This window comes from Pan troglodytes, chromosome 14, assembly GCF_028858775.2.
Source record: "Pan troglodytes isolate AG18354 chromosome 14, NHGRI_mPanTro3-v2.0_pri, whole genome shotgun sequence".
NCBI classification, from domain to species: domain Eukaryota; kingdom Metazoa; phylum Chordata; class Mammalia; order Primates; family Hominidae; genus Pan; species Pan troglodytes.
This window is the reverse complement of record NC_072412.2, coordinates 54,248,409-54,273,328: the sequence shown is the minus strand read 5'-3', so window position 1 is coordinate 54,273,328 and position 24,920 is coordinate 54,248,409. Positions and strand designations below refer to the sequence as shown.

General features: G+C 38.9%; 1 protein-coding gene across 5 annotated transcripts in view; it reads right to left on the bottom strand.

The window, feature by feature from the left end:
* CYSLTR2 (cysteinyl leukotriene receptor 2) overlaps positions 1 to 21,444 on the bottom strand; it is a 57,249-nt gene extending 35,805 nt beyond the window's left edge. For all 5 annotated transcript variants that reach the window (XM_063792154.1, XM_063792155.1, XM_016925705.3 and 2 more), the window contains exon 1: positions 21,188 to 21,444. The gene's annotated coding sequence lies outside the window, so the exon portion shown is untranslated. The remainder of the gene's footprint in view (positions 1 to 21,187) is intronic.
* Positions 21,445 to 24,920: the final 3,476 nt, after the last annotated feature.

The window sequence follows — 24,920 nt, the reverse complement described above, 5'->3', positions numbered from 1 at the left end:
AAGTTGCTATAGCCAGACTGCCTGTCTAGATTCCTCATCTCTGGGCAGGGCATCTCTGAAAGAAAGGCAGAAGCCCCAGTTAGGGGCTTATAGATAAAGCTCCCATCTCTCTGGGACGGAGCACCTGGGGGAAGGGGTGGCTGTGGGCACAACTTCAGCAGACTTAAACGTTCCTGCCTGCCAGCTCTGAAGAGAGCAGGGGATCTTTCAGCACAGCACTTGACCTCTGCTAAGGGACAGACTGCCTCCTCAAGTGGATCCCTGAACCCCATGGGTCCTTAAACCCCATGCCCCCTGACTGGGAGACACCTCCCAGCAGGGGTCAACAGACACCTCATACAGGAGAGCTCTGGCTGGCATCTGGCAGGTGTCCCTCTGGGACAAAGCTTCCAGAGGAAGGAGCAGGCAGCAATCTTTGCTGTTCTGCAGCCTCTGCTGGTGATACCCAGGCAAACAGGGTATGGAGTAGACCTCCAGCAAACTCCAGCACACCTGCAGAAGACAGGCCTGACTGTTAGAAGGAAAACTAACAAACAGAAAGTAATAACATCAACATTAACAAAAAGGATGCCCGTGCAAAAATCCCATCCAAAGGTCACCAGCATCAAAGATCAAAGGTACATAAATCCACGAAGATGAGGAAAAACCAGTGCAAAAATGCCCCAAATTCCAAAAACCAGAATGACTCTTCACCTCCAAAGGATCACAGCTCCTCACCAGCAAGGGAACAAAACTGAATGGTGAATGGGTTTGACGAATTGACAGAAGTAGGCTTCAGAAGGTGGGTAACAACAAACTCCTCCTAGCTAAAGGATCATGTTCTAGCCCAATGCAAGAAAGCTAAGAACATTGATAACAGGTTAAAGAAACTGCTAACTAGAATAACCAGTTTAGAGAAGAACATAAAAGACCTGATGGAGCTGAAGAACACAGCACGAGAACTTTATGATGCATATACAAGTATCAATAGCAGAATCGATCAAATGGAAGAAAGGATATCAGAGATTGAAGATCTACTTAATGAAATAAAGCATGAAGACAAGATTAAAGAAAAAACAATGAAAAGGAACAAACAAAGCCTCCAAATATGTGACTATATGAAAAGACCAAACCTACATCTGATTGGTGTACCTGAAAGTGATGGGGAGAATGGATCTAAGTTGGAAAACACACTTCCAGATATTATCCAAGAGAACTTCCCTACCCTAGCAAGACAGGCCAACATTCAAATTCAGGAAATACAGAGAACACCACTAAGATACTCCTCAATAAGAGCAACCCCAAGACACATAATCATCAGATTCACCAGGGTTGAAGTGAAGGAAAAAATGTTAAGGACAGTCAGACAGAAAGGTTGGGTTACCCACAAAGGGAAGCCCATCAGACTAACAGCAGATCTCTCTGCAGAAACTCTACAAGCCAGAAAAGAGTGGGGGCCAATATTCAACATTCTTAAAGAAAAGAATTTTCAACCCGGAATTTCACGTCCTGCTAAAATAAGCTTCATAGGTGAAGGAGAAATAAAATCGTTTACAGACAAGCAAATGGTGAGGGATTTTGTCACCACCAGGCCTGCCTTACAAGAGCTCCAAAGGAAGCACTAAACATGGAAAAGAAAAACCGGTACCAGCTAGTGCAAAAACATACCAAAATGTAAAGACCATCGACACTATAAAGAAACTGCATCAACTAATGTGCAAAATAACCAGCTGGCATCATAATAACAGGATCGAATTCACACATAACAATATTAACCTTAAATGTAAATGGGCTAAATGCCCCAATTAAAAGACAAAGACTGGCAAATTGGATAAAGAGTCAAGACCCATCGGGGTGCTGTATTCAGGAAACCAATCCCATATGCAAAGACACACATAGGCTCAAACTAAAGGGATGAAGGAATATTTACCAAGCAAATGGAAAGCAAAAAAAAAAAAAAAAAAAAAAAAAAAAAAGCCGGGGTTACAATCCTAGTCTCTGATAAGACAGACTTTAAACCAACAAAGATCAAAAAAGGCAAAGAAGGGAATCACATAATGATAAAGCGATCAATGCAACAAGAATAGCTAACTATCCTAAATATATATGCACCCAATACAGGAGCACCCAGATTCATAAAGCAAGTTCTTAGAGGCCTACAAAGAGACTTAGACTCCCACACAATAATAGTGGGAGACTTTAACACCCCACTGTCAATATTAGAAAGATAAATGAGACAGAAAATTAACAAGGATATTCAGGACTTGCACTCAGCTCTGGACCAAGTGGACCTAATAGACATCTACAGAACTCTCCACCCCAAATCAACAGAATAGACATTCTTCTCAGCACCACATTGCACTTATTCTAAAATTGACCACATAATTGGAAGTAAAACACTCCTCAGCAAATGCAAAAGAACAGAAATCATAACAAACTGTGTCTCAGACCACATTGCAATCTACTAGAACTCAGGATTGAGAAACTCACTCCAGGCCAGGTGCAGTGGCTCATGCCTGTAATCCCAGTACTTTGGGAGGCCGAGGCAGGCGGATCACAAGGTCAGGAGATCAAGACCATCCTGGCTAACACAGTGAAACCCCGCCTCTACTAAAAATAAAAAAATTAGCCGGGCGTGGTGGCAGGCGTCTGTAGTCCCAACTACTTAGGAGGCTGAGGCAGGAGAATGACATGAACCCAGGAGGCGGAGGTTGCAGTGAGCTGAAATTGTGCCACTGCAGTCCAACCTGAGTGACAGAGCAAGATTCTGTCTCAAAAAAAAAAAGAAAGAAAGAAAAGAAAAGAAACTCACTCAAAACCACACAACTACATGGAAACTGAACAACCTGCTCCTGAATGCCTACTGGGTAAATAATGAAATTAAGGCAGAAATAAATAAATTCTTTGAAACCAATGAGAACAAAGACACAATGTATCAGAACCTCTGGGACACAGTTAAAGCACTATTTAGAAGGAAATTTATAGCACTAAATGCCCACAGGAGAAGGCAGGAAAGGTCTAAAATAGAAATCCTAACATCACAATTATAAGAACTAGAGAAGCAAGAGCAAACAAATTCAAAAGCCAGCAGAAGACAAGAAATAACTAAGATCAGAGCAGAACTGAAAGAGATAGAGACACAAAAAACCCTTTAAAAAATGAATTCAAAAGCTGTGTTTTTGAAAAGATTAACAAAATAGATAGACTGCTAGCCAGACAAATAAAGAAGAAAAGAGAGAAGAATCAAATAGACACAATAAAAAATGATAAAGAGGATATCACCACTGATCCCGTAGAAATACAAACTACCATCAGAGAATGCTAAAACACCTCTATGCAAATAAACTAGAAAATCTAGAAGAAATGGATAAATTCCTGGACACATACACCCTCCCAAGACTAAACCAGGAAGAAGTGGAATCCCTGAATAGACCAATAACAAGTTCTGAAATTGAGTCAGTATAATTAATAGCCTACGAACCAAAAAAAAAAAAAAAAAAACCCAGGACCAGATGGATTCTAAGCCAAATTCTACCAGAGGTACAAAGAGGAGCTGGTACCATTCCTTCTGAAACTGTTCCAAAAAATAGAAAAAGAAGGACTCTCCCTAACTCATTTTATGAGTCCAGCATCATCCTGATGCTAAAACCTGGCAGAGACACAACAAAAAAAAAGAAAATTTCAGGCCAATATCCCTGGTGAACATTGGTGTGAAAATCCTCAATAAAACACTGGCAAACCAACTTCAGCAGCACATTAAAAAAGCTTATCCACCACGATCAAGTTGGCTTCCTCCCTGGAATGCAAGGCTGGTTCAACATATGCAAATCAATAAACATAATTCATCACATAAACAGAACCAATGACAAAAACGACATGAATATCTCAATAGATACGGAAAAGGCCTTTGATAAAATTCAACACCCTTTCATGCTAAAAGCTCTCAATAAACTAGATGTTGAAGGAACATATCTCAAAATAATAAGAGCTATTTATGACAAACCCACAGCCAATACCATACTGAATGGGCAAAAGCTGGAAGCATTCCCTTTGAAAATACACACAAGACAAGGATGCCCTCTCTCACCACTCCTATTCAACGTAGTATTGGAAATTCTGGCCAGGGCAATCAGGCAAGAGAAAGAAACAAAGTGTATTCAAATAGGAAGAGAGGAAGTCCAATTGTTTCTGTTCGCAGATGACATGATTGTATATTTACAAAACCCTATAATCTCAGCCAAAAACTCTTTAAGCTGATAAGCACCTTCAGCAAAGTCTCAGGAAACAAATCAATATGCAAAAATCACAAGCATTCCTATACCCAAATAATAGACAAACAGAGAGCCAAATCATGAGTGAACTCCTATTCACAATTGCTACAAAGAGAATAAGATACCTAGGAATACAACTTACAAGAGATGTGAAAGACCTCCTCAAGGAGAACTACAAACCACTGCTCAAGGAAATAAGAGAGGACACAAACAAATGGAAGAACATTCCATGCTCATGGATAGGAAGAATCAATATCATGAAAATGGCCATACTGCGCAAAGTAATTTATAGATTCAATGCTATCCCCATCAAGCTACCACTGACTTTTTTCAAATAATTAGAAAAAACTACTTTAAATTTCAGATGGAGCCATAAAAGAGCCTATGTAGCCAAGAGAATCCTAAGCAAAAAGAACAAAGCTGGAGGCATAACACTATCTGACTTCAAACTATACTACAAGGCTACAGTAACCAAAACAGCATGGTACGGGTACCAAGACAGATGTATAGACCAATGGAACAGAACATAGGCCTCAGAAATAACACCACACATCTGCTCCCATCTGATCTTTGATAAAACTGACAAAAACAAGCAATGGGGAAGGGATTTCCTATTTAATAAATAGTGTTGAGAAAACTGGTTAGCCATATGCAGAAAACTGAAACTGAACCCCTCCCTTACACCTTATACAAAAATTAACTCAAGATAGATTAAAAACTTAAACATAAGACCTAAAACCATAAAAACCCTAAAGGAAAACCTAGGCTATATCATTCAGGATATAGGCATGGGCAAAGACTTCATGACTAAAACACCAAAAGCAATGGCAACAAAAGCCAAAATTGACAAATGGGATCTAATTAAACTAAAGAGCTTCTGCACAGCAAAAGAAACTACCATCAGCGTGAACAGGCAACCTACAGAATGGGAGAAAATTTTTGCAATTTATCCATCTGACAAAGGGCTAATATCCAGAATCTACAAGGAACTTAAACAAGTTTACAAGAAAAAACAAAAAACCCCATCAAAAAGTGGGCAAAGCATATGAACAGACACTTCTCAAAAGAAGATATTTCTGCAGCCAACAAACATATGAAGAAAAGCTCATCATCACTGGTCATTAGAGAAATGCAAATCAAAACCACAATGAGATACTATCTCACGCCAGTTAGAATGGTGATCATTGAAAAGTTAGGAAGCAACAGATGCTGGAGAGGATGTGGAGAAATAGGAATGCTTTTACACTGTTGGTGGGAGTGTAAATTAGTTCAACCATTGTGGAAGACAGTGTGGCAATTCCTCAAGGATCTAGAACCAGAAATACCATTCAATCCAGCAATCCCATTACTGGGTATATACCCAAAGGATTATAAACCATTGTACTATAAAGACACATACACATGTATGTTTATTGCAGCTTATTCACAATAGCAAAGACTTGGAACCAACCCAAATGCCCATCAATGATAGACTGGATAAAGAAAATGTGGTACATATACACCATGGAATACTATGCAGCCATAAAAAATAATGAGTTCATGTCCTTTGCAGGGACATGGATGAAGCTGGAAACCATCATTCTCAGCAGACTAACACAGGAACAGAAAACCAAACACCATTATGTTCTCACTCATAAGTGGGAGTTGAACAATGAGAACACATGGACACAGGGAGGGGAACATCACACACTGGGGCCTTTCAGGGGGTGGGAGGCTAGGGAAGGGATAGCATTAGGAGAAATACCTAATGTAGAGGATGGGTTGATGAGTGCAGCAAACAATCATGGCATGTGTATGCCTTTGTAAAAAATCTGCACGTTCTGCACATGTATCCCTGAACTTAAATTAAAAAAAAAAAAAGTCAGGAAACAACAGATGCTGGAGAGGATGTGGAGAAATAGGAATGCTCTTACACTGTTGGTGGGAGTGTAAATTAGTTTAACCATTGTGGAAGACAGTGTGGCGATTCCTCAAGTATATAGAACCAGAAATACAATTTGACCCAGTAATCCCATTACGGGGCATATACCCAAGGGATTATAAATTATTCTACTATAAAGACACATTCACACACATGTTTATTGCAGCATTTTTCACAATAGGAAAGACTTGGAACAAACCCAAATGCCCATCAATGATAGACTGGATAAAGAAAATGTGACACATGTACACTATGGAATACTATGCAGCCATAAAAAAGAATGAGTTCATGTCCTTTGCAGGGAGATAGATGAAGCTGGAAACTATCATTCTCAGCAAACTAATACAAGAACAGAAAACCAAACACCGCATGTTCTTACTCAGAAGTGGGAGTTGAACACTGGGAACACATGGACACAGGGGAGTGGGAACATCACACATCAGAGCCTGTCAGGGGTTGGGGGACAAGGGGAGGGATAGCATTAGGAGAAATTCCTAATGTAGATGACAGGTTGATGGGTGCAGCAAACCACCATGGCACATATATACCTATGTATCAAACCTGTATATTCTGCACATGTATCCAAGAACTTAAAGTATAATAAAAAAATAAGCAAATAAAAATAAAATAAAATGAGGATAATGATGCCCCCCAACCCCATATCTGATGAGGGCTCCAAGAGAAGCAAATATAGTAATGCATGTAAAGACACTTTGAAACTATGAAACTGGTATTATTGTTATTATTCTACTGTTCTTCAAGACCAGGTAGCCAAGACCTGGGTTTGCACTTCTTTATGCCTATTCCTGTGCCTTTCACGCCACTCTCTCTGGTATCTAACCTGCCCCTCTTCCTAATCCCCCCTCTTCCTCAACCTGCAATGTGCCTAACTCTTGCCAATCCAAATAACCTTCTTCAACATCTACATTGCCTTCTGCAGATCACCTTAGCAACTGACATTTCCCGTGGGTCTCTCTTTTTTTTTTTATCCCTATGGCACTTGTATAAAAACTACTGCAGCCTAAAATTAGTTCTCCTTACTCTTTGGGGGATATATGTCAGGCAGACACATCATGTCTGCCTCTCCAGATAATCAGATTTTCATGGGGAATGGACAGTCTTCTACTGATTTTGCATACCCTATTCTGACAAGCACATATTTGAGGGAACTTGGTAAACATCATCACTAGGCAAACAAGTGTTACTGCAATGTGCTCTTAAAGCACAAGTATTAGACATGGAACCATAGGATTTGATGGTCTAGGCAAATTTGCAGCCACATTAGGCTTCCTCTTCTCCTCACTTTCATCTAACCACTCTGTTGCGGTTTTTAATTCTCCACACTAAGAGGCTCCTACTTTAATACCCCACCCTGCAATCTGCAGCTCTTCCCACAATAGTACTGTATGTTTATCTAATAACTTTAGAGATTGTCTTGAATGTTAGCTCCAAGAGCTAGCACATACTGTGCAAGGGCAAATAGGACGCTTTTTATAGATCATAGAAATGTTCACAGGAAACATGCTCCCAGGCCAAGTGAGCAGCTGTGCAGTTGAGTCTTGGCCCTGAGAAACATCCCCATAGGTCATGCCCAGCAAACAAGTCTTAGGCTAGCTTTGCAATTGTGCACCCATATAACAGTCCTGAAAAACAGCCCTGTGGGGCACCCCTGGAGGGCATGTCCCCAGGCAAGCCAAGCAGACATTCTGAGCCAGAGAAACAGCCTAATGGGTTGCCCCAGCAGATGTTCCCTCAGGCCATCCAAGCACCTATGTACCTGCATCCTGAGACTGAGAAATATCCCTGCAAGCCACTCCTGGCAGGCATGCCCTCCACCCCCCAGGCTGACTGAGCAACCGCATTCACATACTCCCAGCCAGGGTAACAGCCCCATGGCCTTAACCCTAGCAAACTTAACCCATAGTTCGTTGACCCATCACGTGTACACACATTCCCTTTACCTGAGAAACAGCCCAGGAAGCCCACATCTGGCTGTCACTACAAATTCTTACAGCCTAGGCCACTGAGAGACTTGCAAATGCCACTAATGTGGATTACAGCCAAAGAAACAACATGAAGACTACACTAAAATGTCTACATAGAACCAAGGTCTGCTCACCTCACTGAACTGATACTCCAGGACACATTTATATGAATAAGCTTTGCCCTGTGAAACCTACTCCATAAAATTGAAAGAGACAACTTTTCCACCAGATGTGTAGAAATCAACATAGGAACACATCAAATATTTAAAAGCATGGAAACATGACACCCCATAAGGAAAATAATAATTCTAGTAACAGACCCAAATCATAGGGAAATACATGAAATGCAAATAAAGGAACTCAAAATAATAATCTGAAGGTGACTTAGTGAGATATAAGAGAATACAGATAGACAATTCGATGAAATCAGGAAAATGATTCATAATTTGAATGAGAAATTCAACAAAAAAGATAGTTATCATAAAAAAGAACCAAAAAGAAATCCTAGAGACGAAGAATTCATTGAATGAAATAAAAATATAATAGAGAGCTTCAACAACAGACTGGCCAAGAAGAAAGAATTTCTAAGCACGAAGACAGGTCTTTTGAAATAACACAGGCAGACAAACAAAAAAGGCATAAAAGAGAATGAAAAAAGCTTACAGGATTTATGGGACACAGTTCAGGAAAGAAATGCTCATATTATGGGTGTTTCAGAAGGCAAAGAGAGGAGAAAAGCATAGGAAAATATATTTAATAAAATGATAGCAGAGAACTTCCCAAGTCTTGAGAGAGAGATGGGCATCCAGGTCCAAGAAGCTAAAAAATTTCCAAATAGATTCAATGCAAAAAGATCCTCCCCAAGTCACATTATACTTACACTGTCAAAAGTCAAAGACAAGAAAAAATTTTAAAAGCAGCAAGAGAAGAGCATCAAGCCACATATAAGGGAATCTTCATTGGCCTAAGGGTGGATTTCCCAGCAGAAACCTTAGAGGTCAAGAGAGAATTGGGATGATAAATTCAACATAACAAAAGAAAAAACCTGTCCATGAAGAATATTATACCAAGCAAAGCTATCCTTCCGAAATGAAGAGGAGATAAAATCTTTCCCGGACAAGCAAAAATTAAGAGAATGTATCACCACTAGACCAGCCTTAAAAGAAATGCTCAAAGGAGTCATATCTGGAAGTGAAAAGATGATAACCATTTTCATGAAAACATGCGAAACTATAAAACTTACTAGTAGAACTGATACACAAAGGAGAATCAGAAAGGAATCAAGCCTTATCACCACAGGAAACCATTCAATTGCAAAGACAAACAATAAGAGAAGAAGTAAGGAACAAAAGATACACAAAACAAGCAGAAAAGAATCAATACAATGATAGAAGTAAGTCCTCACCTCCCAAGAAATAATAACCTTGAATGTAAATGGATTAAATTCCCCATTTAAAAGATATAGACTAGCCTAATAGATTTTAAAAACACAAGACCCAACTATATGCTGCCTATAAGAAAATCGCCTAACCTGTAAAGATATACATAGACTAAATGTGAAGGGACGAAAAAAGATATTCCATGCAAATGGAAATCAAAAGTGAGCAGGAATAGCTATGCTTATATCAGACAAAACAGACTTTGGGTTAAGCTGTAAAAAGAGAAAAGAAGGACATTATATAATAATAGAAAGATGAATTCACCAAAAAATAACAGTTGTAAGTATATATGCACCCAACACTAGACCACCCAAATATATAAAGCAAATATTAAATCTAAAGGAAGAGATAGACCCCAATACAACAATATCTGGGGACTCAGCAGCCAATTCTTGGCACTGGACAGATCATCTAATCAGGAAATCAACAAAGAAACATCAGATTTAAATGGCCCCATACACCAGATGGACCTAACAGACATTTACAGAACATTTCACCCAACAGCTGCAGAATACATATTTATTTTTCATCAGCATGTGAAACATTCTCCATGATTTACAATACATTAGGACACAAAACAAGTCTCAAAAAAATATTTTAAGAATCAAAATCATACCGAGTAACTTATTTGACCAAAAGGGAACAAAAATAGATAGCAATAACAAGGGGAACATTCAAAACTATACAAATACATGGAAATTAAGTAACATGCTTCTGAATAACCAATGGGTAAAGAAAGAAATTAAGAATATAATTTTAAAATTCCTTGAAACAAACTAAAATAGAAACACAATATACCAAAAACTATGGGACACAGCAAAAGCAGTGTTAAGAGGCAAGCTTATAGCAATAAATGCCTACATTAGAAATTAAAAAGATTTCAAATAAGCAACCTAAAAATGCCCCTCAAGGAACTAGAAAAGCAAGAGCAAACTAAGCCCAAAATTAGTAGAAGAAGTAATAAAGAGCAGAATAGAAATATAAAATTGATACTTAAAAAAATACAAAAGGTGAACAGCTGGTTTTTTGAAAAGGTAAACAAAATGGACAAACCACTAGCTAAACTAAGAAAAAAAGAGAGAAGAACCAAATAAATAAAATCAGAAATGAAAAAGGAAACATCACATCAGATCCCACAGAAATACAAAGGATCATTAGAGACTACCATACTACCATGAACAATTATATGCCAATATATTTGAAACCTACAGGAAATGGGTAAATTCCTAGACACATACAACCTACCAAGATTGAACCATGAAGAAAACAGAACCTGGATAAACCAAAAACATATAATAAGATTGAATCAGTAATAAAGAGTCTCCCAAAAAGAAACACCAGATGGCTTCACTGATGAATTTTACTGAATCTTTAAAGAAGAATTCATATCGGTTCATCTAAAACTATTCCAAAAAATTGAAGCAGAAGGAATTAATTCTTCCTAATTCATTCTATGAAGCCAGCATAACCCTGATACCAAAACTGAATAGGGACATAACAACAACAACAACAACAAACTACAGGCTAATATCCCTGATACGTATAGAAGCAAAAATGCCAAACAAAATACTAGCAAACCAAATCAAACAACATATCAAAAACACAATACACCATGATCAAGTGGGATTTATCTCAGGATGCAAGGATAGTTCAACATATGCAAATAAATAAACATCATACATCACATCAATAGAGTGAAAGACAAAAGCCATATGATCCTCAATAGATGCAGAAAAATCTTTTGATAAAATTTAAGCTCACTTCATGATAGAAACTTCTTACAATTAGGTATAGAAGGAAAGTACTTCAATATAACAAAGGCCACATGTGACAAACTCACAGCAAACATCTTACTAAATTAGAAAAAGTTGGAAGTTTTTCTTCCAAGAACAGGGACAGACAATGATGCTTACTCTCACCACTCTTATTCAATATAGCACTGGAAATCCTAGTCAGAGTCATTAGGCAAGAGAAATAAATAAATGGCATTCATATTCAAGAGAAAGAAGTCAAATTGTTCCTGTTTACAGATGATAATCTCATATATAGAAAGACTCTACCAAAAACTCTTAGAACTAATAAATCATTCAATAAAGTTGCAGGAAACAAAATTAATATACAAACATCAGTAGTGTTTTCTACACAAACAATGAACTAGCTGGAAAAAAAAATCAAGAGGGCAATCCCATTACAACAGCTACAAACAAACAAAAAACAACCTTAGGAAGAAATGTAACCAAGGAGGTGAAAGACCTCTACAAGGAAAACTATAAGACACTGATGAAATAAATGGAAGAGGATACAAACAAATGGAAAGACAACCCATGCTCATGGAGGAGAACTAATATTGTCAAAATGACAACACTACTCAAAGCAACCTACAGATTCAATGCAATTCCTATCAAAATACCCATGACATTCTTCACAGAAATAGAAAAAAGTTCTAAACTTTGTATGGAGCCACAAAAGAACCCAAATAGCTAAAGCAAACCTGAGCAAAAGGAACAAAGCTGGAAGTATCACACCACCAAACCTCAAAATACACTACAGAGTTATAGTAACCAAAATAGCATGTTACTAACAAAAGCAGACACATAGGCCAATGGAACAGAATAGAGAATCCAGAAATTAATCCAAATATCTACAGCAAACTGATTTTTGAGAAAGGTGCCAAGAATACTCATTGGGGAAAAGACAGTCTCCTGAATAAATGGTTCTGGGAAAACTGGATGTCTATAGAAGAATGAAACTAGGCCCAAACCTCTCACTCTACAAAATTTAACTCAAAATGGATCAAAGACTTAAATATAAGACCTAAAATGATAAAAACTACTAGAAGGAAACATGGGACACACATTTCAGAACACTGGTCTGGGAAATGATTTCGTGAATAAAACCTCAAAAGCACAGGCAACAAAAGCAAAAATAAACAAATGGGATTATCAAACTAGAAAGTTTCTGCACAGCAAAGGAAGCAATCAACAGAGTGAAAAAGATAACCTACAGAATTTGAGAAAATATTTGCAAGCTACTAATCTGACAGGTGACTAATATTCAGAATATATAAGGTACTCGAACATCTCAACAGCAAAATATTCAATTTTAAAATGGGCAAATGATTTAAACAGACATTTCACAAAGAAGACATTCAAATGGTCAACAGGTATATGAAAAAATGTTCAACATCACTAATCATCAGTGATGATTTTGCAACTCAAAACCACGATGAGGTATCATCTCACCCCAGTTAGGATGGCTATTATCAAAAAGATGAAAAAACAAATGTTGGCAAGGATGTGGAGTAAAGGGAACTCATGTGTTGTTGGTGGGACTGTAAAGTAGTATAGCCACCATGGAGAACTATATGGAGGTTCCTCAAGAAACTAAAAATAGAATTACCATATGATCCATCAGTCTCACTTCTGGATACTTGCCCAAAAGCTTTGAAACCAGTTTGCCTAAGAGATGGCTGCACTCACATGTTTACTGCAGCACTATTCACAATAGCCAAGTATGGAATCAACCTAAGTGTTCAACAACAGATGAATGGATAAAGAAAATGTGGTATATATACATAATGGAATACTATTCAGCCATAAAATGGAATGAAATCTTGTCATCTGTGGCAACAAGGGTGGAACTGGAGGACATTATGTTAAGTCCATTATATTTCCTAAACCAGAAACAGAAAGTCAAACACCGTATGTTCTCACTCATATGTGGAATAGTAAAAAAAGTTGATCTCATAGAAGTAAAAAGTAGAACAGAGGAAACCAGAGGCCTGGAAGAGTGGGGGAAAGGGAGAGATTTGGTAAAGGATACAAAATTACCACTAGATGAGAGGAATAAGTTCTAATGTTCTATACCACTGTAAGATGGCTCTAATTAACAATAATGTATTAAATAGTTTCAACTAGTTCAAAGGAGGATATTGAACGATCCCAACAAAAGGAAATGATAAATATTTGAGATGATGGATATGCTAATTACCCTGATCTGATCAATATACATTACATGTATAGAAACATCAATATATACCCCATGAATATGCAATTATTATTTGTCAATTTGACAAATAAATTAAAATAAATAGAAGTGTTCACAGGAGACAGTTGGTGTAAGGTAGCAGGCCACATCTGCCACTTACTGGCTGTGAGATTTTGCAGAAGTGACCTATCTTCTCTGAGCCTCAGTTATGCCATCTATAAATGGCATAATAAATGTGAGTTGTCTCATACAGGGTGAGCTCTCAGTGATGTTAATTATTATTAAACCTCAGAATTGGGACCTAGAACAAGCATTAAGGAGGCAAAATTTTTGCAGGGCACTAGTAAATATATAAAAGCAAGGCTGAGAAATGATTTAATGATAAAAAAATGGTGAGAAGCATGACAGGTGTTGCTCTCAGCTGCAGGGAAGCAGTAGCAGAGCAGCAACCTCAGGATTTAAATCCTGATTTGTTCACGGACTACCTCTATGACCATGGGAAAACGACTTTATCTCCCTCGGCGTCAGCTCCTTATCAGTAAAAGGGGATAATGCGGCCAGGCAAAGTGGCTCATGTCTGTAATCCTAGCACTTTGGGAGGCTGAGGCAGGAAGATCGCTTGAGCCCAGGAGTTCAAGAGCAGCCTGGGCAATAGAGCAAGACACTGTCTCAATAAAAAAGAAAAATTAAAAAAAAGATTAATTTAAATAAATAAATAAAAGAAAGGGGTAATGCTAATAATAGTTCTTACTTCATAGGGTTGTAAGGATGAAGTGAGATAATACATGAATGGCACTTAGGTCAGGGCCTGGACCAGAGAAAGTGCCATATTAAGTGTTAGATGTTGTTATTGCAAAGGCTGACAGAATAAGCTCTCTGAAGTTGTGCAGAGAGGATTCTACAACACATTTGTTCCTCAAAATCCCAGAGGCCTCAGAGTGCTGAATTAACACGGCCCTCCAGAACAGGGAAGTATCACTGAGAGTTTACTCTTGAGACCCAAGCTGACAACTCAGAGTTTATTTGTAACAGGCTCCAAATGTCATGTCAGAAATGCCAAGCTTTCTAGACCTTCCTGGCCTTCCAAGAATGGTCTTGTGCTTTCAGAATGCTTTTTTCAAAAAGTCAAGGTGAATTAAGTTCTTGGAGATCAAAACAGAAACACAGATAAAAGGAACTGAAATTGTGACATATTTTGAATGTGAAACGGAGCTGGTCTCTGAGCTTCCAGAGGAAGTGGGATGGAGGGGAATGAATCTCACAGGGCCTTGTTTTCATGGACTCAGTGCCTTGGAGAATTTTGCTGCACTGATTTTTCCTCTACCTGGTCACCCACAAAGTGCCTCAAGGAGCCCCCAAAGTATGAGTCACTTCATTGGCCACCAGGCTGGTGACCCTTTGCTTTCTGAATGCCATTTATTTCCACATGCCACTTAACCATGAAGTACAGCATTACCTCAGACCTCCTTCTTCCCACCTCTGTCTTTACTAATTCTCCTTGTTTCCTTCTTTAATAGACTCCAAAAGCTAGCTTCTCTTGCACATTCATCCTACCACTAACATTCAGCCACCAAATAAACAAACAAAAATTCAACTCAACAAAAACATCATATATGAAGAGCCCTGAGCTCCTTAGAGATATGGGTTCATTTTGTTTAAAAACATTATTTTGACTAAATGTTGCCCTCTCTCTGGCTCTCAAAACTTTCCTCAGCTCTCCTTGGTTAATATAACACATGAGTTTATGATGCTGATTATGAATTTAATTTTGTGTAAAAATCTCAACAATATGTTTTTCATTTTCTAATGCACTTCATCCTTGTATCTAGAAAGGTTGGCGGTATCTATTATTCACCAAATGTCTGATCTAAGGAAGACCACAGAATCACAGAATTGTTTTTTATCTGAGTCTCTGATTTCCAAGACAGAAGAACAGCAAGTGTTATCATAGAAACATTGTCCTGTTTATTCCAATAAATCCCTACGGATTGATCAACATTAGGGTCCTCCCTGTCCATAATCAAAGTAACTAAATGACATGACTCAGGAGCTCCTCACAAGCCCATTTATTCAAATTAAAACTCCCTCTCATTCTCATTTCCCCTAGACAGCATTTCATATTCCATTATTAAATTCAATTCTTAGAGAAAAGAAATTATTTACAAAGGTAGTTTGTTAAACATCATGTGTATTTCCTAAAATGACATAGAGACATTGCAATATCATGGAAAACCTCTGGAATAAATCCCAACTGAACCCAAATCCTAGCTCTTCCTTGTGCAAACTGTGTGACCATCAGAAAGTACTCAACCTCTCAGAGTTATTGAGAGGACCCCAGGAGGCAGCACAGGTGACAGCCAGGGACGCAGCTACACTTTGCCTGGCACCATGCATTGTCATTCCTGTTGCCACCCCACCTGCTGCCAGTGGCATGGGGGCAGTGGGTATCTGAAATCTAAAGGAGAGAGGGCCAGGAGCAAAAGTAAACCATGGGCTCTCCTCCTCTCCTGCTTGTCCTGCTGCCCAGTGTCTCCTCTGTGGCAGACCTGGCCTGTTTACCCAGCAGCCTCCATCAACTTCCTCCTTTCATCTCAGGGGTCAGCTCAAGACCGGCCTAGTACAGGCTGTCATCTTTCACCTGGACAATGGGCACAGCCTCCTCAATGGCTCCCTATCTCCACTCTGGCTGTTCTCAATTCATTTTTCACACAGTGGCCAGAGTGACCTTTCCAAAATGCATATCTGACCACATTACTCTTTTCCCATTATCATCTCAGAGTCAAGTTCATCTCCAGGCTTTTCATAGTATTGATCTTGTTATCCAGCATATTCTCTCCCCACCATCCCCTCAGTAAAGGACACTCAGTCTCATGAAGCTTATTTCAAAACCCCCAACACTGCAGGCTCTCTCTTGCCCATTTCTTCTGAGCTCCAGCTCATTTCCTGGCTATTGCTTACCCAGTCTCAGGTTTCTTTCTAAACATCACTTTCTTCAGAAAAAGCCTTCTCTGATCCCTCCATGTCTTGGCTGTTTGCAGACCCTTGGGTTTCCCATCCAGCATTTACTCCAGGGGCAGCAGTTGTCTCCTGTCTATCCCTACCCACCAGACTGTTTGCCCATGGAAGGCAAGCACGTGTCCACTGCTGTACCCCAGGCTCTAGCACAGCGTGAAGCACATGAATGTGCTCAGATCAATAAATGAGCTAATGAAGCTGTTATCCAACACCCTCATTTTATGCCTTACAATTAATATCTTCTTGGGGGGCGGGAAAGAACTCACATGGTTTTTACAATGAAATGATGTTAATGTGTTTTTCCTTGAAAATTTTCTTTTCCTGAAATTCAAATCTAAAGTCTGGGAACAGGAATATAGGGTCAATGGTCAATGGCATGGCATGGGAGCAGAAGGCAGCCACAGAGGGTACCCAAATGGTGCTCTGTTCTAAACACTGTAGGAAGCAGCACCCTTTATATCTTGGAGGGTAGCAAACTGTTTCTCTGACTCTGTGCCAACAAGTTCCCAATAGGGATTTGTGCCTCTTACAACTAAAAGGGAGTCACCTTCATATCTCTCAGTGAATTTACAAAGGAACAGTGAATTTACAAGAGATTTACATATCTCTCAGCGAATTTACCTTATTTTTAAGGTAAGACTCAAAATAAAAAGAAACCAGCTTACTTAAAAGAATCTGGGATACAATGTTATTCAGGTGATGGTTACCCTAAAAGCCTTGACTTGACCACTACACAATTTATGCAATCTATACGTCTAATAAAATTGCATGTGTAATCCATAAATTTATACAAATTTAAAATACTTTAAAAATAATAATTTGACAAAAGAGAAAAAAGAATCTAGGATGCCTTCAAATACTCTTTAGATGATTGTTTTTCTGTACTAGAGGTACAAACAAGGTACGATGCTGTTTCTACAGCCTCATGGGAGGAGACTTACATGGGAAATTATCTTTTTTATAATAAATTCTTATTTATATAACGTACAATATAGGTAATAATGGTGGACTAAATTATTTTAATTTCTCCCAGCTTAATTAATATTTAAACTTCCAGAGTAAACCAGCTCCCTTCCCCTCTTTTCCTCTCTCCTTTTCCATCTCTTTCCCTCCTCTCCCCTCTCCTCTACTCCCCTCCTTTCTCTCCTTTCTTCTGTTCTTTCTATAGTCTGCTTCCTGTACTTTTTTGAAACCTCTCCCTTAAGGACTTTACACTAAAGAGGCAAAAAAAAACTCTGCCTCTGGTCCCAGCTCTTCCTAAGGACCCTTCCGACTTTGGAATTTCTTGACTCCAACTCACTGCTTAGACCCTTATCCTGGGCCTCTCGAATAATAACTAGATTTCTTTGTCAAAAGACTGACTGTACTGCCACAAAGTCATCAATCCATTGGAAGAGGTTTTTCTTTAAATTCTGTCAAGATTATATTTTCTCCATGGGTCAATTAATATAAAGAGGTTAATAAAGTTCAACAGAGATAAACATTAGCTGTAACTAATAAAGTCTGCACTCATTGGGTGAATTGATTTATTTACACAATGCCTTTATTCTCAATGGAGTTTATGTGCTAGGTTCTATGCAATGACTCCAATGTCAGAGTCTTGGTCCAATAGAACATACTGTACATAAGTAACTGCAGTACAAAGGAGGCAGTGGCCAATACCCTGAGAAATAAAGAAATACAGTGCTAGGGGTTTCTGACATGGATTTCAAAAAGCTCTCTAGCAACGCTGAGCACCCACAGCAAAATGCTTGCCTTTCTTTGTATTATCCAATTTGGCTGCCGCGTTAGCCAGAGTTCATCAGGTAATTGCACAATCCCTTGTGAGGCTTTTATCTTAAAGGCTTACCCTTGGGGAACTAGAGTGCCTCAGATATCTGGTGCACAGAGCAAACTATAGAAAAGCAGAAAGGATCTTTGATTCTGGAGTACACAGGAAATGCTAACGATGCCCAAGGTAACCATCATGTACTCATGTACACAGCAATGAGTACACTGAAAAAATATATCATCTTTCCTCCAAAATGGAGGCTGCTCATGTGATCCCAGGTGGATAGGAGGCAGAGTGATATAATGAATGAAAGCATGTGCTTTTGAGTTAAAAGGGTCCTGGGTTTAAGTTTCAACTCTGCCTTTTAGTCTCTTTTATTACTGCAGCCGTCTGAGCTTCAAACTCTCATCTGCCAAAGGAGCACTGGAGTGAGTATTGATGAAAAAAAAATGGATGTTAAGTGATTAACTTGGTGCCCAACACATGTGAAGAGTTCAGTCAGTACTAGCTAACAATCACAATAAGATTTGTGACAATAATGTACAAAACTCAGATAATTAAATAGGAGCCTTCTTTATGGTCAAGTGAAAGAAGATGGGGCCATTTCATCTGGAGAAGAGCCAACCAGAAACACATGAACAATTCTATTTACTTTCCTTTATTTTTATTACACAAGTAGTACACATTCATGGTAAAAAAAAAAAATTACAATGTAATACAAGCTGAAATAAACTTAAATAATGAACTTTACCACCAACCAGACATAGCTAAAATTTTGCATATATGGTTTTTTTATCTTTCTTGAAATATATACAAATATTTTTGAACAAAAATGAGCACACTTATAATGCTGTTTGTATCTTGCTTTTTTCTTATTTCGTGTCATGATCACCTTTCTTTGCCAACTAACAACATCAATGTCATCATTTAACTGGATACAGAATAGCCAATTATATAAACATTATGAAATTTGTTTAACCAATTTCCCACAATAGCTATTATTTAAGTTGTAAGAAAGGACCATGTGCCCTGGGCTCAACCAGATTGGACCAGTTCTGGTTCCACCTGGGAAAGATCCTATGTTCTCTTGGTCTCATCTTTACCATCTTTAAAATAAGAATTACATCCTCCAGTTCTTAAGGCTAGTATGTGGATCAAATGAACTGATGCCTGTAAACATGTTTTGTAAATAGTAAAGTACTATGTGAATGTTTACATTCATTAAAGAAGGTACTAAACAGGTGTTCTCCACTGAGTCAAAACAAGAAGAAATTAGATTAACATGCTGTTGGTCTCATCGGGATGATTCCTAGCCTGCAGCAGGCTGAGTGCAACAGCAAATGCTTCAGTGTGGTTTAGGCGCTCTGGCTCTGTTTTCAGTCCCTGTTGGGAGAAACCAGAACGCAGCCCTGGCATAAACTCTGTCCACTTTCCTCCTGAGGATATGAGGTCCAGAGAAGGTAAATGCCATGTCTATGGGGCTCCTGAAAGCCAGAGTGAGCCACCTTCTGCCTCCAAATCCAATCCCATCGATCTTCGCTGTGCCCACAGTGTGTTAGTGAACTGGCCAGCTATTAAATGCCCACCTTGTGTTTAATCTTGAAGAGTTTTAAAAGGAAGCCTGGCTGCCTTGGTAGATTCTAGCAGATATGGGCGTGATTCAGATACATTTAGAACATACTTGAGCCTCAACTTCTCTAACTTTTAACCACTGAAGCACTGGAAACAAATCCATCTCTTTAAAACATTAGTGAATCGAAACACAAGTAGATTCTCATCTCAAGAGTTTATGTGGCTGAGTAGATGATAGAAATTTCTAGAAGTCTTATGTTTCCCACAAATTATTTTATAATTTGCATTATTTATGTAGTGTTGAAAGGGAGATTTGGTTGGCTTGCCTTAAATTATACCTCCCTTTCTCCTAATACATATTACTCTCAGGTATATTTCAGAGACAGAAAAATATTTTGAATGACCTAGGTCATCTGTTTTTATGCTGACCACCCATTAGAACCACCTGAGAAGTTTCTGGAAAACAAGACAAAATACTGCAGATGACTCACTGATCTCCAAAAGTTAAGCTTCAGTTATTCTAGGGGTAATTTTCTAATCTCCTCAGAGTCGGGTGATTCTGGCTAGATGTGCAGCCAGGGTTGAGAAACGCTGATTAGGGTCCCAGTGGGGTAAGGAACAGATTATATGCTCATGATCTCACATACTCTTTCACTCTCATTGTGCCTCTGAGCAAAACCATTGAAATATATGTGCTCAGATTTAACTTCTTCTACCCCTAAAACAAGACACTGAATGGAAAAAATATATCTTATATAATAAAAGGACCCAAACTATGAAAAAGAGGATAACAGCCAAAAATGGAGGAAGTATAGTAAAGTTCCTCAATGCAATAATATGCAGCAGCTTTAATTTATGATTACAAAGAATTCACAGCAACATGGAAAAACCATAGACTGATATGGAGGAAATGAATATAAACTTGTCCATAGTGCAGGGACGCAACTATGAAAACTAAAGTTATATGTGCATACACACACACACTCACACACACACACACACACACACACACAAAGGGACGATCCCCAAAATATCAATAGAGGCTATTTTGGTGGAGAATTTGGCTTCTTTCAACATTTTTATACTTTCACAGTATTTTTTAAACTACCATGTACATGATAGGAAAATAACATTTATAGTAGAACAAAACAAATTTACTTTTAAAAAATTACTCCTCTGACTATTATGTGATCATCAAGTCATGATGCTCAACACTGAATTAACAAAACAAAGATTAAAATGCCCACCTGCAGGTCTCTGTCTTTCAGCTGCCCTGGCTTCTGCTGCCTCTATCTCTCCTGCCTTTCTCCTCCGAGTAATTCAGGTTGCTCATTTCAAAGAAAAGTGAAAGAGCAAATTATATTTATGAACAGTGCCAACCAATAGCAAGCAAGTCAGGAAGTGTAGCAGGTCATCTGTGCTTTTTAGAAGCCATTGTAGATGTTAGTGCAAGCTCCCTTCTCAAGAAGGGTGAAAATTTCCAGTTAGGGGCTATGTCTAAAAAGAAGAAACCTAAAATTGCCCTGCCCCTCTAATGACTGGTTTTTTGTCATTATCTTTCTCAAGAGATCAAGCGGATATGATGGGTTAGAGTCAGGAATTTTAAGTGGCTTTTAGTTCTCCTAAATGGTTTCTGTTTCCATGGCAACAGAAATAGCAACATTGCCTTACACACATAGCACTTTAGACTTGTTTAAAGCACTTCCCTCACTCACTTGCATTTTCAGCTCACTTGCACTCAGGCAGAGACCTTATCCAGTCTGCTGAAAATGTTCTGTCAGAGGTCACCGAAAACCTCCTTGTTGCTTACATAAAAAATCCTTTCTCAGTCCTCACCTTCCTTCCCCTCTTGTTTGCATAGTTGACCATTGCCACTTCCCTGAAACTTTTCCCTTTTTTCTCTGACTTTCCTGGTTCTTTTTCTACCCCTCAGATTGCTCTTCTTTGCCTCTCTTTCTGATGCCTCTTCTTCCATCCCTTTTCTACGTGTGAGCTTTCCCCAGAGGTCTGTGTTCTGACTTCTTCCCTCCTTCTCTTGCTTTTACCTATCTGATCCACAATCATGGCCAAATTTAGTGTGGCCCAGGTGGAGCTTTTCTCTTCCTCTCTTAGACCTGCATCCCCCCATCTACCCTGTCTAAGCAAATGGCACCACAATAATTTAGCCAGTTCATCCATCCATAAACCTAGAAGTCACTTTTAACTTCCCTCTTTCTTCCACCACCCACTTCTGAGCCAACAAGTTCCATTTGTTCTGCCCATAAAATATGTTCCAAATCGAACCATTACTCACCTCTCCATCACTGTTCAAATCCTCGTTTCCTGCATAGAAAGCTGCAGTAACATTAAGCAAGAAAAATAAGTAAAAGGGATCCAAATTGGAAATAAATAAGTAAAATTATGTCTGTTTGCAAATGATAAAATCTTATATGTACAAAAACCTGAAGATACCATGCACACACACACACACAAAACCCCAATAGAACTAATAAGCAAGCAAATTGAGCAAAGTTGCAGGATAGGAAATCAATACACAAAAATCAGTTGCATTTATATACACTAACAATAAACAATCCAAAAACGGAAACTAAGGAAACTATTCCGTTTATAATAGCATCAAAATGAATAAAATACTTTGGATATATACTCAGTAGTAAGGTTACTGAATCTTGTTGAGATCTCTGCACTCTCATGTTTACTGTAGCACTCTTCACAATAGCCAAAATATGGATCACCCGAAATGTTCATCAACAGAAAGATGGATGAAAAATGTGGTATATATTCACAATTGAATACTATTTACTGATTTAAAAAGAACAAAATTTGTCATTTGTGGCAACATGGATGAGCTTGGGAGACATTATGTTAAGTGAAGTAAGCCAGGCATAGAAAGATAAATACTGCATGTTCTCACTCATATGTGGAAGCTAAAAAATTTGATCTTATAGAAGTGGAGAGTAGAATAGTGGTTACTAGGGGCTGGGAAGGGTACTTTCTAGGGGTGAGGGTGAGTGGTTTTCTGTGCAGCTTCTTCACGCAGCTGTGGAGAAGGGGCTGGGACCAAGGTTGCTCCTCTGAAGACAAGGTTCTTCCTGGGTCTGGGATTCTATTTCTAATATTTTATTTATCCCAATTAGAACTCACAGTATACAAATGTTATATTACCATTCTCATCTTTAGGGGGCAAAAAGCTTGAAACAACATTTAATTCTACAAGCAGTCACTATAGATATTCATTCTTCTCCAATAAAAGCCCAATTGGCCAGGCGCAGTGACCTCACGCCTGTAATCCCAGCACTTTGGGAGGCCAAAGTGGGCAGATCACGAGGTCGGGAATTGGAGACCAGCCTAGCCAATATGGTGAAACCCTGTCTCTACTAAAAATACAAAAATTAGCCAGGCATGGTGGCACGCGCCAGTAGTCCCAGCTACTTGGGAGGCTGAGGCAGGAAAATCATTTGAACCCGGAAGGTGGAGGTTGCAGTGAGCCAAAAAGCCCAATTAATTGACTAATGTTCATCTCATTAAAATGAATAAAGTGGGCTGGATGGAGTGGCTCACCCCTATAACCCTAGCACTTTGGGAGGCTGAGGCAGGAAGATCTCTTGAGTCCAGAACAGACTGAAAGCAGTCTGAGTGACACAGGGAGACCCCATCTCTAAAAAAAAAATACAAAAATTAGCTGGGCATGGTGGCATGTGCCTATAGTCTCAGCTACTCAGGAAGCTAAAGTGGAAGGATTGCTTGAGCTGGGGATGTTGTGGCTGCAGTGAGCTGGGATCACACCACTGCACTCCAGCCTGGGTGACAGAGCAAGACTGCCTCAGAAAAAAAAAAAAAGGCTCATGCCTAATCCCAGCACTTTGGTGGGCTGAGGCGGGTGGATCACGAGGTCAGGAGTTTGAGACCAGCCTGGCCAAGATGGTGAAACCCCGTCTCTACTAAAAATACAAAAATTAGCCTGGCGTGGTGACAGGCACCTGTAATCCCAGCTACTTGGGAGGCTAAGGCAGGGAATTGCTTGAACCCGGGAGGCGCAGGTTGCAGTGAACTGAGATCGTGCCACTGCATTCCAGCCTGGGTGACAGAGTGAGACTCCGTCTCCAAAAAATAAAAAATAAAAATAAAAATAAAAAAAATTAAAAACTTTAAAATAAAATAAACAGTGAAAAAAAATCGATCCTACACTCTGAGAGCTAACTTTTGAATATTAGGTTTTCAAGGAGCAGAATATGTTTCAAGAGTATTAGAAAGATAATGAGGGAAATGCTTTCTCCCTACTCCCTGCTTCTGAATCTGTAAACCTCAGAGAAAGGAGAAACCTATTCAAGACTTTCTTTTATTTTTAGGACAGCCTGGGATCTCTAAGCACTCCATAGGCAGTAAATTTGCTGGAGAGTGCCCATTAGACACTCTTTCTTTGTACAATTTGGACAGATGATATAAAGAGATGCAATGTCATTTTAACCGGATTTGTCAGGATGGAGCAAGAAATCATTCATCTAGAGTAGATAGGGAAAGGGTCGATGACTTTAAAAAGAAGATAATCCTAGGGAGCAGAGAAAGGAATAAACACATTATCCTATGTGCTGCTCTTGATGATTTAAAGGAAAACATGGAAGCGTGTTTAATGTATATGGCACACAGAGAACTTCTCCGGAACTTTCAAAGGCCTGCAGAAGTAATCAAGAGATGAGAATCAACTCCAGTTTTGTAGGAGACTTCCAAGTTTGTTCTCAGTTGAACAAAGTGAGTTTAAGAGAATCAGGGCCAGTTTCTTGCTGATTACAGTAATGTACCAGCCACAAGGCCTTTAGTTAAACTTTTAGAGACATAAGCTTGAGTCTAGTGGATATATTCTTATAAGCACAAACCTGTGATTTTCAAAAGATCAGAAGCACTATTAAGTTACTAAGGCATCAGAGACAGTAGTTTGTTTTCATAGTGCAAGGTTAAATACAAAGGAAGAAGTCAGCGTGA